The 13,798-nt window shown below is 48.2% G+C and overlaps 1 long non-coding RNA gene across 1 annotated transcript in view; it reads left to right on the plus strand.

Annotated features, from left to right (window-relative positions):
* The window catches only part of LOC135323192 (uncharacterized), a 30,820-nt gene extending 23,876 nt beyond the window's left edge, over window positions 1-6,944 (plus strand). The window contains exons 9-10 of the long non-coding RNA XR_010384442.1: window positions 6,228-6,376; window positions 6,827-6,944. This is a non-coding gene — a long non-coding RNA (uncharacterized LOC135323192). The remainder of the gene's footprint in view (window positions 1-6,227; window positions 6,377-6,826) is intronic.
* The last annotated feature ends 6,854 nt before the right edge of the window (window positions 6,945-13,798 follow it).

Below are 13,798 nucleotides of genomic sequence, written 5' to 3' on the forward strand. Positions count from 1 at the left end.
CAAAGGATGTCAGTTGGACCCACATTCTCACCTGACAGATGGGCAGTGATAAGTCTTCAGAACAGGGGCAAAGTTCTCATCTTCTGTATCTACTTCCTGCTGAATGTGGGGTGTGACACTGTCTCTACCTATGGTGGCAGTCTGTCTGGGAATATGGGGCCCCAATATCCCAGCAGCCTTAAAGGTGAGAGCGGAAGGAGACCCCAGTGGCTTCCAAGAGCTGCATCACCAGGATGTTGGTTTGGTTCATGGTGGCAATCTTGGTAGGAGGGGTGCATTTTTTCCTAAGTTCTTGGACCTCAAAGAGAGACAATCATGTCTGTAGAAGAGGAATAAATACAACTCAAAAGTAGGCGGATACCATGACAGATAGCTAAACCCAGTAAAAACAGAGAGAAGAAATTTGAGAATGTCTGCAAAGAAAGACCTGATCCCTTCAGGGATCCAGAGAAAGGCATTGGAGAACCAGTCAGAGACCTGTTTAGTGACTACTTTGCCATAAACTTTGGCACAAGGATGGCAAAAGCAGTGTGGTTTGCACGACCGCTCTCCTTAATGGCCGAAGTAGATGTCACCATCAGTGATTTTAATGCTTTTCTAGATATGAGGAGATGCAAGAATTCGGGCTCATAAAATCTTTTCCTGAAAATATCTAACTCTCTGAAGGCCTGTTTCACCAGCTTTCCCAGAGCACAGAGTGCCTCATTCCTGCTCTCCCCCGATCTCCTTTCAGGGTGCGCTGAAGGTCAGTGACTTCACTGGCTTGCGACTTAACCCTTGTGGAGGCAGATGGCAAATGCCCTTGATGCAGGGAAAACGGATGTGGGGCGTGAGGGGGGCCATGTCACAAGTCTGGACTGAGTCCCTAGGACATGCCCCGCCAGGTGTGGGTCCTTGGCTTCGCACAGGACAGAATTCAAGTTGAGTAAAGGTAGATTTATTTAGAGAGATACATACTGCATAGAGGGTAGGCTGTTTCAAAAGGCAAGAGAAAGGCCATGAGGTGTGGGGGTTGGGTGCTCAGGTTAAAGTAAAAGTAAGTACACACTCCACAGACAGTGTGGGCCACCTCTGAAGAGGAGGGAGTGAGAGGTGGTGAAGGGCAGTGTCACCAGTTTTTATGGGCTCAGTAGCTTCACATACCTACAAGTGGGAAGAGGCTGGGATTCCCAAGAATTGGGCCACCACCCACTCTTTGACCTTTTATGGTTAGCCTTGGGACTGTCATGGTGCCTGTGGGCATGTTATTTACCATGCTAATATGTTACAGTGAGAGTATAATGAAGCTCAGAGTCTACTAGAAGTCATATGTCCCACCATCTTAATCCTCAAGACCTACTGGGAGTTGACTCAATTTGATGTTACTTGCTGTGCCATTCCTTGAATGGCTATGCCCTGCCCCCTTCCCTTCTGTGTCACCCTCGCGATCGATCATCGGTCATCGATCATCGTAAATTTGACCATGGCTTGGGAGGCATTTCATGACTTTTTCATCCCACGGAGCTAGGAGCGCTCATTCCTAGGTCAGGCGAAGATTTCATTGACAGGCCACTCACTGTGCTATTACGGGACTAGGTCTTAATAACAGTAGTAAAGTTTCTGGACCACCTGTCTGACTAGTCAGTTACGGTCCAAGAAGATATTCCCTCTTGTTGCTTCTTCCCATATCTAGAGTAATACTTTTATAATCACAAATCTCCTGTAAAACTGTGTATCTGGTTACTGCTTCAGGTTGCTACTTGTTGCTCTGATTGAGCTTGAGTAACTTCAGAAGAAAATTCAAATCTTTGGCCAGGATTAGAGCAGGGATTAATTGACCAGGTGAGGCAATCCCACCTAGTAATCTCACTAGGGGCCTGAACAGAACTATCATTTCTTTCTTCTCAATACATTTCCTAAGGGCCTAACGACTAGACCCTTAGAGTCTTAGAGTGGAGAAATCCACCAAGGTAACCCAGAAGTACTGGACATAGGGAGTTGACCATAAACCTAACGACTGCTTTAACTTTAATTCTGCATAAGATCATGAAACCTCAGACCTCGATATTTCCTCCCGATTGTTGAGACAATGAAGGGTACAGAGAAGGGATTTGATGGCTGTTAGGATCCTGAGAGAGAAGGGGGTCATCTAGGAAGTCTGACTGATCATTGGGTCCTGGAGGACTGGAGTGTGGCGGTGTCTCCAGGAATCAGGAGAGACACACGTGGCAATTTTTACAAAGATCCTAATTTTAGGAGAGGGCCATAAAGGCCTGAACAGAGGGGAGCCTCAGACCATTTGCCCAATTTGTGATGGAAAGAATCAAGATTGTAGCTCAGAGTCCCATGAAGGGGCCAAGTCTCCTGATCTGGAAGTTGGTATTGGGGCCAGGTGACATTACAGAAAAAGCTAAGCTGCTTTTTCTTTAATGTCTGGGGATCAAACTTATTCCAGTGTTTTAAAATGCAACCCAATGGTGAGTCCTGGGGACTAGAAGAAGCATTTCCCATTGTAGTTAGGGAGGTGTCAAAGAGAGAAGGAAACTGTTGCAGAAAGACTCAGAGACAGGGTCTTGGAGCTTAGAAGAAAAGAGACGGCTTTATTGCTTTGCCAGGCAAAGGGGACTCACAGCAGGCTGCTGCCTTCAAAACTGTGCACCCCCCTTGGGGATGGGGTAGGGTGATTATATAGCCGTAGCTCAAACAATAAAGCATTGATAACGATCAACAGAATTATTTTCTCATCAGAAGACTTAGAATGGCGTCATGATGCATCATGATACCTCCTAGGGGACCACTTCTATAGAGGCTAGCGGTTGTCACCTTTTCAATCTTTATCTGTCTTCTTGGTATTTAGCCTACTCTGTAAGGTTACAGTTCTGCGACCTCCCCGGAGAACAACTCAGAAACCAAGCATGATTATTGCTTTCGATTATTGGAATAAAGCAGAAACAGTAAAATTAATAGTTTTAGTTTTAACAATGGGCCTGGAGCTGTGAGTAGCAACCGGCCAGTCAGATTAGCTGACCGTTTTAAGGGCAAGCACAAGAATAAGCAATCTGTTAGCCTGTATGTGGCCATTTTATTAATTCTACTTCAAAACCAGCACAGACTCCATTCCGGAGTGGTCTACCCTACAGAGAGGAGCTAAGCTTCCAGCGTCCTCTTACTTTGGGCCACCCCAAGAAAGAGAAGCCACTGGCGCAAGTGCCAAAACCAGGTGAAAAGCCTGCACAAAGGACCAAAAAGCAAAGGAAAAAAGGGAGGGGGACTCACCCACTGCGACTTCTACCTGGTGCGGCGATCGAAGGCAGGAGGCTTGGCCAACTGGAGGCGTGACCCGCAAAACACAGAGAGAAGGCACAGAGGTGCACCATGTGGTTGGGCCTGAGAACCAAGGAGCATCTCAAGGGCCAGAGTCAGAGGAAGGGAGAGATGGAGAGAAGGGAATTTAGAAAAGAAAAGCTTTCTTTCCTGTGTGTGTTCACCACTAGGGGCTGGGGCTCATTTCTGTCTGTGAGACTGAGTTTCAGAGCCTGCTGAGAGTAGCCCAGCCAGGGTTCCTCGATCCTCAGCAAGACTTCAGGAAATTCCTGAATGCTAGAGTGCGGCAGGAAGGTATGAGAAAGGAAAGCAGAAAGGGACGAGGGAAGCCTGTTCCAGAATAGAGCATCAGATCAAGCCGGGGGAGATCCCACAGGGAGGGGAGAGAGAAGCCAAGGGGGCTCCCTCGGAGTCTTAGCCACGTATGGGCCACCGAACATTGTGGGACACAAGCAGGCTGGGGAGCTGGGGAGCCAGTGACTCGGGTTGGTAAAAGAATTTACCAGAGATGAAGGAGGAGCATAGTAAAGGAGTTTATTAGGGGTGCATTGCCATAGACAACAGCAGGCCATGCAGATGTGAGGTGCCTGTATGAGCCTGTGTCATTTTTTTTAGATTCCAAGTCACTTGGTCCTAGAAAGGAACAGAGATCCTCAGACTACTTCTTTGAGTTCCAGAGGAGGGAGCTGAGGCTCAGAGAGGGCAGTGACTCGTGTTGCCCAGCACGGAAAGAGCAGAACTGGGATTTGAACCCGAGTCTCCTGCCCCCACCCCCGTGCCATCTCATTCTGTCCAACACATATACTTCCCTCTCATTAGAACCCCCAGCTTTCTGTACCCTCAAGAGTCCCTTTTGATTAACAGTTGATTCAAGGAAATGTTTGCTGAGACTCCAGCTTTTGTGTCCCTGGATATTGAGATTAAGCCCATATGCAAAACAGTGTTTAATCAGTAGCCTGGGCGCCACCACTCCCGTACCTGGATCTCTGCCATGTTCTAGCAGAGACAAGGAAGCACTTCTCCTGCCAGCATCCGCGGAAGCTACAGTTCCTCTCCCCTCATCTTCACGCCTACCCTATTTTTCTGGTCTATAGAGAGAACGCTGGGTGAGCAGGAAGGGGGAACAGAGAGAGAGCTATCCCAGGGGCAGGTTAGTGGCCTCTTCAGTAGAGAGTTTGATGGAAACTTCTGCTCCTGAACATTTTGAAATAATAAAAGCTGGAAGAAGCAGCAGGAAGCATGGAATAATCCAGCAATTGAGATGACATATGTCCTGTTCCCACCCTGCAGAGAAGTCAGGAAAACTCCCCCATGGCTGTCCCCTCCCCTCTCAGTGTCTCAGCCACAGGCACCCAGGGTCACATCAGCAGGAGGCTGGAATCAGAGCTGCTTTGGATTTTGCAAGTGTAGCATTCCTATATATTCTGCTCTGTGGTGGAAGGACCTCTGAAGAAGGTGGTGAGGGTGGAACCAGGTAGGGAGAAAAAGAGAAGAATCACACAGGCAGCCTTGAGGGGAAAGGGAACAGTCCCCCCCCCTCAGTTAATGCTGTGGCACCATGAAGAGAATAGCCTCTTTCTGGTGTGTGTGTGTGTGTGTGTGTGTGTGTGTGTGTGAACTTCTTTTTCTCTGGTTATCCAGATAATACCTACTCATTGTAGGATATTTGGAAAGAAGCAGGGAAAAAAATTACTGATAACCTTATCTCCCAGAGGTAACCATTTTACAGTTTAGCATATTTTAAAGAAAACAATTTATAGAGGATAATCATCCACCCCACCTTAATCCATCTGTTTAATTTTTCCAACTTCTCTTTCGATCTTTATCTATATGCAAAATACTGTTGACACTGTGAAGGATTTAGTGTCCTGCTTTGTAACATTCACATTTCAATATTAACATGAGTCCATGTTGCCTCACAGCCTCTGCGACTGTCATCTTGTGGTTCTGCAATGTACATAGGTTGTATCCTCAGTTTACTTTCCATTGTAAATAACACTGCATGGAACATCTTTCCACTGGAGAGTCAGGGCCACAGGCTGGGGAAGGAAACTAGGGGTCTCAGATCCTCGCCCCAGTGCCTCACTGAGAACTACCATCAGTACATGAAAATAGTTTGGAGGTGGGATAAGGGTCCAAGAGACCCCCAGAGGCCAGTTAGACTCTGAGTCAGGAATTCTAATCTGACCTCTGAAGTACTTGTAAGATAGAGACTATGAGGTGGATAGGGTTAAGGGGGTAAGGAGGGTATCTCTGTGTAGATTTGTGGTGTAGAGATGTGTAAGAAAAAAATCCGTGCCTGGGTGGGGTGCGGTGGGGGCCTGCTCCTATGGGTGTGTTTGCACAACAACAGCGCCCTCTGCTGTCCCTTATCTTCCAACTGCTCTGGGCTTTTTACAGTTTCGAAGTTCTCCTCGCTGTAGATTAGTCTTGTGTTTCTTTTTCAGTTTAGGGGAGCATGTCATTTAGTGACAATAAAATAGCATTAAGAGAGTTGAAAAACAATTCTTTATACCCAGACCTTTAGCTCTGTTAAAAAAAACAAATCCAATTGAATAAATTTTAAAGATCTCTCTGGCTTTATTCAATGATTCATGAATTGGGCAGCATCCAATCTCGCAGACAGAAAGCGGCTCTGAGGTGCTGTACAAAAGGAAAGACTTGTACAGGCAGAGAGAGAGGGAACAAGGAATTTATACTAGACAAAGGGGGGGATTGCTTATGGCAAGGACTTTCCATTGGGGAATGGCAGGGGTCATTCAGAATGAGGCAGATTACCAAACTCGTGCTGGTTGGGAGATTCCTGATTGATTTAAGATTTTGTTTGGGGGAGAGCTGGAACTACAATTAAGTTAAGTCTCAATTGGACAGTAAGTAGCTTAGCCTAAGTGACTATTTGGGACCTGTTGCCTTGTATTTAACAGCCCCCTTCAGGAGACTTCCAGGATACTACTACCACGTGCAAGCTCATTTAACATCTGACCTATGCCTACATATCAGAGGGGAAACTGAGACAAGAAACTGAGAATGTCAGCAAGTCCCCTAAAGACCCCACCCTAGCCACTTCCTTCAGGTATGACTCTGGCTCCCCCATGCCCTGGGGAAGGATGAAGGTGTCAGGGCTGCAGATAGGAGCTGAGATTTAACAAGGCTGCATAGATAGCTCACGTGCCACCTCTGATAAGGGCTACACATGGGTACCTGTGGGGTGGTCAGCTCAGTCTGCCCTGCCTCCTCCCTTATTATGGCAAAGAATGAAGAGAGGGCAGCGGTTCTGCTCTAGTAAGTAACTTTACCCAAAGTTAACCTTGAAGGGTAAAGTTTAATGTGACCCATGCAGTAGAGGCAGGGCTGGCTTCAAGGTAGTGGGAGTTTGTATAGTTGCACAGAGGGCTGTGCTTGGTTGAATGTTCTGCTGTCGGCATCTCGAAAATCTTCATTTTTGAGCAAGGGGTTCTGCATTTTCATTTTGTACCCGGGGGAGGTGATGTGCCGTCTTCTCGCTGAATCTTCACCCTCCCAGGGCTGGCCGGGAAGCAGCTGGGCAATCAGCTGGGGGCCTCTGAGAACCTGTGGACCAGCAGCCCCTTGTGGAGTCTTCCGCTAGCTTGGATCCTCTTTTCTCACAGGAAACATTCCACACTCGCTTGCTCGAAATCCACAGCTCCGCGCTGCCGCCGCCGGTGTCCTCGAAGGCGTCTCCTGCAGCCGGCAGTTGGAGGTGCGGGTCGGCGCCTAGACCTCCACAGCGCCGCCGGCTCCGTGCAGCGCTGCCTGACAGCTGGCTCCGCGGCGCGTGCCACTTTCAGCCCGAGCGCCCGCCACCTGGGTCAGCCTCCGCCGGCAGCCTTGCTGGCAGTGCTGGGCGCTTGCCACAGGCTCAGCTCGCCTGGCACGTGCTGGACGGCACCTGCCACCCTGCTCTGCAGACTTCCGCCTGCACTCTCTGGTTTCACACTGCGCCCCGGGCTGATGATCAGAAGGTGCAAGAAGACTGCGCTGCCGCGCTGGAAGACCTTGCAGGGACACCGTGGAAGCCGAGGTGCAGCAGGGCCCTCCCAGGCCTGGGTTGAGCGCACAAGCGCGGCATCCTGGCTGTTCGTTGTGCCTTCTTCCTTTTTTCTGAACTAGTCCCATCACCAAGGAGCTGTATCTTCTTCATGCTTTCCAGCATTACCACTATTGCGATCACGCACTACTCTTTGGGCAACCTCTTCATCTACACCCTCAAAGGCAAAGATCTGGACCGGAAGTTACAGCACTCTACTTTGGGAACAGCTGGCACCTTCCTCCTTGCCCAAACTTTGGGAGGCACGGATGGGGACGCCGACACGAGCTGGGGGTCACCCAGAGTTAGAGGAGGGTATATTCACTGTGTGAAAGGTGCAGGGGAGGGGGATTTTTTTTTTTTCCTGCCTCGCAGATAGTAGGGTCTGTGCAGCTTGGATGCCTGTAAGGAAGCTGAGTCCCTGGAAACAGAGGAAAACCTTCCCTGTCTCCCCACACAATTATCAGGACAGGTCTGGAGTGCGCAAGGCCTATGTCCATAGTGTATGAGTTCCTACCAGCGCCGGGACAGAGCATGGGATTCGAGTTTTGCCCATCCCTCCCGTAGTCCCTGGATCTGGTCAGGTCATGGACATTCTCTGAGCCTCCTCAGGCAAATTTGGAGTTCCTGCGTGCCTCTAGTTCAAACCAGCAAAACTGTTGAGGTAGACAATGGTCCATGCTGGTTACTGGACCAGTGTATACACTGCTTGGAATTCAGGTCGGATCCTGAGCAGAGACTACAGCAGGGGACGCGGCTTCTCGTAGGGGTGGAGGCCGTGGGGAGCTTCAGCACCACGGCATGGACAGCACCTCGAGGTGCAAATTTAAGCCCCATAGGGGCAGTGAGAGCCCCACTCCCCTACCGCGAGTTTTAGTGTAGGAAGCCAGGCAGAGGGAAGGTCCAGGCAGGGCCGAGCTCCTGGACCCGGGCCTCAAGCCCCAGAGGCTGTGTGGGGCTTGTGCTCAGAGGGTCGGGGCAGAGTTGGAGGTCTGAGATGAGGCGGAGAGAAAGAAGGAGGGAACCGGAGCCGAGCTAGTCTGGGGAGGATCGTGTTCCAGGACCGTGGAGCCCGCGGCTAAAGGCCAACTTCTGGTTATGCCCCTTTGGCCTCCTTCCCGTCCGGAATTTTAGCGCTTGGAACTCCGGTGCTCAACGCGACGGATCCTTGGGCCCTCGCAGGCCCAGGCATGCAACCTTAACCTCCCGCCTCAGATTAAAAGGAAAGATAAGGGCATCTCTTGAAGGGAAATAGAGGTGTGGAAGTGCTGTTTCAGGGGAAAGAGGCAGAGCGATGGGCTGTGCTAACCTGGTGACCTTGAAAGAAGTTACGGACTTCTGGGAACCGTGTAAATGGCCCTTTGTAGGGTTCAGATTACACCTCCAGGGAGCAGAGACTTCTCCCAGCCAGGGCCTCCCTGCAGCCGCATCGTCCTCAGCGCCTTCAGGGGTGGGTCATGGGACATCCTTGTCAGAGTGCAGCCCCGGGTCTGAGCGGACAAAAGTGGAGGCGGAGTTACTTCGTGTGAGCTGCAACTTATGGCTCTGGGAGGGCGAGCGCAGGTGGCTCAGGAACCCTGACAGGTTCCCCCTCCTCATCCCAGGGCTAGAATGAAACCCAGGGCTCCCACTAAGCATGATTCTATCTAGACACAATGCCCCACATCCTGAACTCGCTTTCAAGGCACCTGTCACACCCCGCTGTCCAACTCATCTCTGCCTGCGTCCATTTAACAGGCAGCTCCAGGGTTTCACCTCCTTGCTATTTCAGCCTCCTCGAATTTCTGATTCCACCCACCCTGAACACCCCAGTGAGGTTTGTACAACCCCTTTGGCCTGAAATGTCCTAGTTCCAACACCTCAAACCGGGCAGCAAATGCGAGGCCCTCCGCCCAGGCTCCAGGATTTTGTGGTAGATGTCACTCTGCAGATCTCTCTTCTCCACCCTGGTCAGTCTCTCTCAACCCCGAGGCCCTGAGCTTCTTCAGGTCAGGAACCAAGCTGCCTTCTCCCACAGCAGTATTACACATTAGTACACAGTAGGAGTTGCACAAATATTTGTCAATGAAGGAGATTTGTCTTAATTCACTCAGCGTGGGTGGCAGACTGAGGAAAGGTGAGCTCCTACTGGCCAATGGCTCAGAATTACCCCGGAAGTGTCTCCATCAAATGACTGCCCTCTGACCTGGCAGCTTGCCAGGATCTGGGTTTATTCAGTTGTAGGATGTATTGGCAATGTTATGAAAATGATGTGGCGGGGAGGACCTTAGGATCTCGGGCCTTCTGAATTTATTTTATAGATAGGGCTACAGGCCCAAAGATGGGGCTGTAATTTGTCCCAAGTCACACAGCAATGTAGGTGAAGGCCAACGTCAGAGTTTTTTTTTTTTTTTTTAAGACATGAACGAATTGGGAAAATCACTTTCCACCCTCAGAAAACTGAACTGGGGGAAACCTGGCTGTAGTGAGTGTCATTGCTGAAAAATCTTCAGTGGTCCCCGACCACTGACATCACCGCACACACACCGGCGCCGATCCTGGGTTTGCAAGGTCAGGATAAACGAGAGACTGTAGAGACCGTTTTTATCCCACTCATTCATTTTATAGGTGGAGTAACAGCCACAGAGAGAATGCATGACCCACCCCCAAGTCACACCGCGAGGTAGGGGCAGGGCCTGGGATAGTGCTCTTTTCGGGCCTGAACTGTTCAAGTACAATTTCCTCCCACACGAAGGAACCTCGACCCCCCAGCCGCCCAAGAGGCAACCACCGAGCAAGGTCCTCGAACTTAGCACGGTCCCTGCCTGGGGCCCAGTACCGGCCACCGATCGAGGGCACGACGCTCTACTTGCAGTCTTGAATGCAAGGCAGGACCAATCGATTGGTTTCCCTGCCCAGAGTCACTGGGCGCTGATTGGCTCTGGTTTGGAACTGGGGAGCAAGGCGGGCGCGGGGCGGTGGGAGGGGCCTGGCGTGGAGCCAGACCATCGGACATAACCTGAGCACAAACTTCTGCACCAGGTACTCGGAGCCCAAATGTACCGCCCCGCCTCCAGGTGCTCAGTGAGTGCGGGGAGCCGGGTGGGAAGCAGGGTAGGGGTAGGGGGTGGAGGTGGGGTCCCCCCGGGAGGGGGGCTTCCCCTCACTCCCCACCACCGCGGGGTCTAAGTCTCGTCAAGTCCGCCTTTTAAATCGGCCTCAATCTGGCGCCTCAGAGGCCCTTCCGAGGCTCTCACTCTCTATTGGCTCCGTCGCTAAAATTCATTAGTATTTTAATCTTAACTTCAGTCTCGGTTTTGAAGCATTGGTTTTCAAAAGAAATCATTTGCAAGTGGCCCTCTTGTGCTGAAAGCAGGATTGGGGAGCTAGGTTCCTGAACGCCTCTCTACACCCGTGAACTCTGGGATTCCGCCTCCAAACACATGCTCCTTTCTTGGTTGCCCATAATACACAAAATGGTAGCTTTGGAACATTTACTCACCGTCCCCTAACCTGGAAAGGGAGACAAATTTGAGTAGTAAGATTTGAAATAACGACAACAAAAAAAATCACAACAGCAAAAAATATTACTAAATGCAATACCACTTGAGAGAACAAGCTATCAACAAAATAGTACTCTGGAAGGGAAATTAAAAATTCAGAGACGATGCCAGAACACTTAATTAGCAGGTTTAAAGAAGTAAGGTGGGGGAGGAGGATATAGCGCAGTGGTAGAGCGCAGGCTTAGCTTGCACGAGGTCCTGGGTTCAATACCCAGTACTTCCATTAAATAAAAAAGAAAAAATAAATAAGTGAACGAATAGATAAATAAGCCTAGTTACCTCCCCCGCGAAAATATTTTTTTTAAGAGGGCTCTGGAAAATTCCTAGCTGTATTGAAACAAATAATCCAAACCTAGGGCTATGATGTGTAGACTTATGCTAACCAGCAGGGTTAGAGATGGCCCTTGCCTCAGCTTCCATTCCTCCCCCTGCTCCTGGGCTCCTAGGCTTTGCTGCTTCCCTGCTGCAATTGGGGTAAGTCATACACAAGCTCCCTGAGGCAGTGCTCTAATGGATGTGACCCCAGCCCAGTTGTGTTGTACCATCTGGACAGCATAATCACTGAGGCTACCCCACTGAAGCTGGAAGCAGACCAGAAGCACCGGGTTCCCCTAAAGATCCCTCATATTCATGGGGGTGTGGGCCAGGGCCAGCACCAGAGGCCAGGAGCAGATTATTGCCCCCAGGAGCCTGGTCTGCACTGGGGGCAGGGGCAGGGAGCTCAAGGAATAGGGGGCCTGGAAGAAGAAATTTTCCTTCACTCCTTCAGTCCTTTGATCTAAAAAAAAAAAAAAAAAAAAAAAAAAAGCTCTTTAACTTCAGATTTCTCCAGCCCTCTTAACAGAAACTTGGAAGCAAAACTCTGCTTTCACATTTTCTAGCACCTGACTGCAAACAGCTGGAGTCCTTTAACTGGGCTGCACTGGCCTTGTATTACCAATGTCACTGTTTTTGTTTTTGTTTTTTTAACTCTTACAACCCTGCTGTGTGGGTGGTATCACCCCATTTTATACATGAGAAATTCAAGGCTCAGAAAGGTTCAGTGACTTGCCTGAAGCCATCCAGCTAGTTGTGGCAGAAACTGCATTCAGACTGGTCTGTCTGAAGTCTTAGTCACTCCACTGTCCTCCCTGCCTTCCCAGGCCAGTTACTCACTTTCCATGTGCAGCCTCTGGGTGTTTCCAGTTTAACGGGAAACCATGGCTAATAATCTCTTCCTGAAACTGAAAAGAGGGAACAATAAAAGTGTCAGTAGAGCTATCACTGTTGCTGCAGCTTTGCTTCAAAGTTTGAAATGGATTTTACTTTTATACGAAGGCTATATCATGCTTCTTCACGAAGGTTAAGTTCTACACTCAGTACAAATAGCAAACGTTATTTAAAAAATATCTCAGACTGCCCTCAAGCTTGGAGAAATACCTACACTTTGAAGAGGCAGCCAGGAGCTGAGCCTGGCTGAGGGGCTGAGGGCCCAACAGAGTCCTACCTCCGGCCTCAGGCTCAGCCCTGGACTGGAAAGGGGTGAGCTACCTCCGCACCTGTTGAAATGCGTTCTCCTCTTTTATTTATTTTCTTAAACTTCTTTTTATGGGGGGAGGGGTAATTTTGCTTGCTTGCTTGCTTGCTTGCTTTATTTATTTATTTATTTATTTATTTATTTAAACAAAAGTACTGGAAATTGAACCCAGGGCCTTTTACATGTAGGCATGCCCTCTACCACTGAGCTATACCCTCCCCTCGCTTCTCTTTTATTTTTTGTTTGTAAATCCTCGGTTGAATTTATCCATGATATGACTCTACCATATTAAAAAATGCTGATAAAAGCAATGACCTATGGCTGGTAATCAGATCAAATGGGGATTTTTTTCAAAACAACTTTATTCAGGTCAAACTTATGTACAATAAACCCCATATTTGAAGTGTGTGATTCAATAAGTTTTGATGTGTACACATCACAAAACTAGCACCACAATCATGATAGTGACCATATGTATCCATCAACCCTGAAGGTCCCCATGGCCCTTTGTAATTACCCCTTGTCCTTTCCCCATTCCCAATTCCCAAGGAACCAATGATATGCTTTCTGTCACTGTTGATTAGCTTGCATTTTCTAGAGTTTTGTAAGTGTAATCCTTCAGTATGTCCTCTCTTTTTGTTTGGCTTCTTTCATCCAGCATAATTACTTTGAGATTCATCTATGTTGTTGTATGTCAATAGTTTATATATATATATTTTTAAATTTTTTATTGAAGTAGTTATTTACAATGATAGTTTCAGGTGTACAGCAAAGTGATTCAGTTAAACATATACATACATGTATATTCTTTTCAGATTCTTTTCCATTATATGTTATCACAAGAAATTGAATATATTTCCCTGTGCTATACAGTAGGTCCCTGTTGTTTATCTATTTTATATATAGTAATGAGTGTCTGTTAATCCTCAACTCCTGATTTTTCCCTCCTCACCCTAATAGTTTATTTTTTGCTGAATAGTATTCCATTGTATGGATGTACCACAATCTGATTATCTGTTTGTCTGCTGGTAGACCTGTGGGTTGTTTCCAGTTTGGGGCTGTTACCTATAAGACTACCAAGAATAGTTGTCCCCTACAGTGTAAATACCTAGTCCTGGAATGGCTGGATCTTATGGTAAGTGTACATATAACATTTTAAAAAAGTGAAAAACTCTTTTCCAGAGTGGTTATTACCATTCCTCCCAGCAGTGTGTGAGATTTCCAGTTCCTTGTGTGAGGATATGTAACTCCCACTTTTGTAGTTTCAGCATTTTGTTTTTAAGTCAGAATGAGAAAATGCTATTTGTATTACATAAAACTCAGTATATTTGCATTTGTAGATAATTTAAAAGAAAAAGTGAAAAATCACCTGTAATCTTACCACCCTAA

Source organism: Camelus dromedarius, chromosome 16 (assembly GCF_036321535.1).
Source record: "Camelus dromedarius isolate mCamDro1 chromosome 16, mCamDro1.pat, whole genome shotgun sequence".
Taxonomy (NCBI): Eukaryota; Metazoa; Chordata; class Mammalia; order Artiodactyla; family Camelidae; genus Camelus; species Camelus dromedarius.